This window comes from Aricia agestis, chromosome 1, assembly GCF_905147365.1.
Source record: "Aricia agestis chromosome 1, ilAriAges1.1, whole genome shotgun sequence".
Lineage (NCBI taxonomy): Eukaryota > Metazoa > Arthropoda > Insecta > Lepidoptera > Lycaenidae > Aricia > Aricia agestis.
This window is the reverse complement of record NC_056406.1, coordinates 25155610-25159381: the sequence shown is the minus strand read 5'-3', so window position 1 is coordinate 25159381 and position 3772 is coordinate 25155610. Positions and strand designations below refer to the sequence as shown.

The following is a 3772-nucleotide window of genomic DNA, read 5'->3' as shown; positions in this document are numbered from 1 at the left end:
AGATAATAATTATTAGTATCTCTATACCTATCAATATACAAAAATCTGCTAGGGTTCCGTTTTAGGGCTCCGTAGTCAACCAAGTTTTGTTGATTACAGAACCCTAAAACGGAACCAAGACGAGCTGATATTTTATATATTGATAAGTTGTTAGTTATACAATTTAAGAGTTACATTGTCCTACAAATAGAACAATCTGTAGTTTGGGACCATCAAATCAAAGTATGAAATCCTTTCTATCTCTGCTATCACTTTCGAGATTTTTCGCAGATAAAAATGTTGTTCGTCTATCAAAAAGAAGCTACTCACAAAAATTTGCTTGAAAGTAATAAAATAAATGTTCTAGGGAACTCTATAAGTAAATATACTTCATACGTGGGATTCATAGGTGGGAGAGCCATGCTTCGGCACGAATGGGCCGGCTCGACCGGAGAAATACCACGTTCTCACAGAAAACCGGCGTGAAACAGCGCTTGCGCTGTGTTTCGCCGAGTGAGTGAGTTTACCGGAGGCCCAATCCCCTACCCTTTTCCCTTCCCTACCCTCCCCTATTCCCTTCCCGTCCCATCCCTACCCTCCCCTATTCCCTTCCCGTCCCATCCCTACCCTCCCCTATTAACCTATTCCCTCTTAAAAGGCCGGCAACGCACCTGCAGCTCTTCTGATGCTGCGAGTGTCCCTGGCCGACGGGAGTTGCTTTCCATCAGGTGACCCGTTTGCTCGTTTGCATAAAAAAAAACTTTTTTCACCCCTCAATCAATAAAATGATTTTGATGAAATACGTTTCGTAATTATTCTGATTGCGTTAAAATATAAGCCTTATTAGGGAATATTTAAACGTAATAAAGTTAAAATAAAACCGACACAGGTTTAATCTTAAAAATAAACACTTCGTCGTGTAAAAACTAAGAAAACTTCTAACAGCACCTCAGGGGTACTCCATATTTTTATAACGAGATCGGGGAAGTTTGTGATGGAAGATCTCTGCTAATTACGCTCCTGATAATAACCAGCACAATATACTTTCTTGTAGTTTTCCTCTTGATTGCACAATAGAGAAATAGAGGAGAGGTTAATTAGTTTTTGTTATAACTTTTTGTGTGGTTGTTAAGTGTGTTCTAAAGTGGTGGTGCTAAAAGTCAGTGCAACTTTGATTCGCCGATAGCTGTTACGTAGTACCCAACTATTTAGTAATCTGTGCCAAAAGTTGTAGAAGTAATGTAGGTTATTAGTTGTTACTGTACGCTACTTGTGTAATTCATTTTGTATACGTATACAGATAAGTGAAGACGTGAGTGGAAGAATCGAACAAGTAACATTTCGTAACATACGGACAATAACTCATTTTTTCCCTAATTATTTTAATAAAACCTGTGACTTATCTACTTCATAACCAAGCTAATATATCTGGCTACACATATAATCCATACTTTTTCTATTTCAAATATTTTTTTCCGGCCCTAAAGCCTCCATTAAAACAAAAAAAGAGAAGTTTTTTCGTGTTACTTACCCTGTTCATCCACTCACATCTTGATTATTAATAATTTACCCATGAACGCTGTACATTTTTCCAGCGCGGAGGCGGAAAGCCATGGCTCGCAACGCAACCCTTAAGGGGGTGACAGACGTGCGAGTAGTAACTAGTAAGTACGCGGACTTGGCTTGACGATCTTAATCGCCTGTGTGTCAGCAAAGGGCCACGAGCAGCGAGCCGCGAGCCTGGGGGCATGGTAATCCAGTGTGAGCGATCCTCGACCTCGTATGTCACCGACGCGAGCCGAGTAAGTTCGCGAACTTAAAACCCGCGTACTTTAAGTTCGTACGTCTATCAGGCAATTTATAAGTTATTAAACCTCACCGCGTACCACCTGTACCGCTCAGAAATAACGACATAGAGCTCAGAGTTATTTTCAGGTATAGGAACAGCCTTATAAGCGATATTTACATTGGGTTATTTCACCAGTTAATATTTTTCATGGCAGTGTAGTCTAATAGAGTTGACCGGGATAGGAGTTAGGACATACGAGTACTTTTTGCCACGGCATAGACCGTTCTCGTATTCTTCTGTAAACATTAATTTTAAATAAAAGAAAGGGTTAAAATAAATTTTGTATTTATTTCTTCAAAATAAATATACTTACAAGATTATAATTTGTAAACCGATGTAGAGCAGAGAGTCATCAACTTAAGCTGTCTGAGAGTCCACCATTAAAAACTTCTGAAGAGATTAAAATTTTATAGACGCAAAAATAAATGTTACGTTTCTCATTACATTCATCTGTTTAGGGTTCCGTACCCAAAGATTAAAAATATTTTTGCTAAGACTTCTTTGTCTGTCTGTCTATCTGTCCGTCTATCTGTTTCTGTTGCACTGAATTTTTATAAACAGTAGGTAGGTTATAAATACATTCTTCGAGAATAAATCATAAAAATATCCAATTTCCATTTTGGAGCTCATTGTATAATAATGCCAAATTTTATAAAATCTGTCCTGCGGTTTTAACATTTACTGGTCATAGACAGACGTAAGTAGGTACATCTGCATTTCTCTTTTATGGATTTTTTAAGTTAAGGTTATATGTATAATATACTTACAGGTATATTATACATATAACCTTAAAACTAAGTGATAATACTTTTAGGTGTATAGTATACCCTATACATATTAAAGAGTTCGCTGTGAAAGTAGAAGCACTGAAAGAGTATTTTGTATGGCAAAATGCAAACGCTGGTCCGCTTGCCCATAAAAATCACAACAAAAAATTACTCTTTCAGCGCTGCTACTCTCACAGTGAACTCTACAGGGTGTAACAAAACTAAGTGTTTCTTTTTCACTTATGTATGGGCAAAGTGCCCTAGCGTCACGCGTTTCCCCATACAAAATTAAAAAAAAAAGCACAGTGAACTCTCTACAAGGAAAACATACACACCCTAAAGTATTATCAGTTAGTTTTGTTACACCCTGTAGAGTTCACTATGAGAATACACACCCTAAAGTATTATCGCTTAGTTTTCTTACACCCTGTATACTTACATAGTGCGGAACTCATCGTGCACAGGTCCGACTCGCACTTCGCCGACTTTTTAATTCAGTCGCAATAATTTTATCGCGCTTGCGTAATTTTGCCGAAAGTACGAGTAACGCGGTCGGCAATTTCAGCAGAGCGGTCATATTTCCGACAGCCGTGATCGTCTAGTGGTTAGGACCCTACGTTGTGGCCGTAGTAACCCAGGTTCGAATCCTGGTCACGGCAGCCGAAATGCTGTCACGGCGGAGATACATTTTTTCTGTGTTTTTTGGGCTGCGTTTCCACCAGAGATGTGTTGCGAGTGAAGTGTTTTTGAGAACCAATAGTCTTATGCTAATGTAAATCGAATTTAAAATTAGTCGTTTTTTAAGTATTTTTATCATTGTTATTTTTACACAACATTGTAAGTAATTAGACATAAAGTACTTATTAGTTATTTACATTAAAAATGTAAAAGTTCCAATTGAAAATGTAATGTTTGTGTTTGATGGTCCCTTGAGGAAGAATTTTATGTATAAAACATCACGCTACAACCAATAAGAAGAAACAGCGGATAATGTGGAAAATACGGGAAAAAATATTTAGTTTCATATAAAATACTAGTCATAATTCATTTAGCTCCTTTTCATATAAAATATCTACTATAGTCATATCTTTCGATTCTTCTACGACTTAATTCTCATTCTATTAATACATTTCATGAAAGTGTACAATAGCAGTAACGCATAAGGCTTTATCTCCTA

At 37.3% G+C, this 3772-nt stretch overlaps 1 non-coding gene across 1 annotated transcript; it reads left to right on the top strand.

Annotated features, from left to right (window-relative positions):
* The first annotated feature begins 3182 nt into the window (after positions 1 to 3182).
* Positions 3183 to 3254, top strand: Trnah-gug. The gene has a single exon. It is a non-coding gene; the product is annotated as a tRNA-His (tRNA).
* The last annotated feature ends 518 nt before the right edge of the window (positions 3255 to 3772 follow it).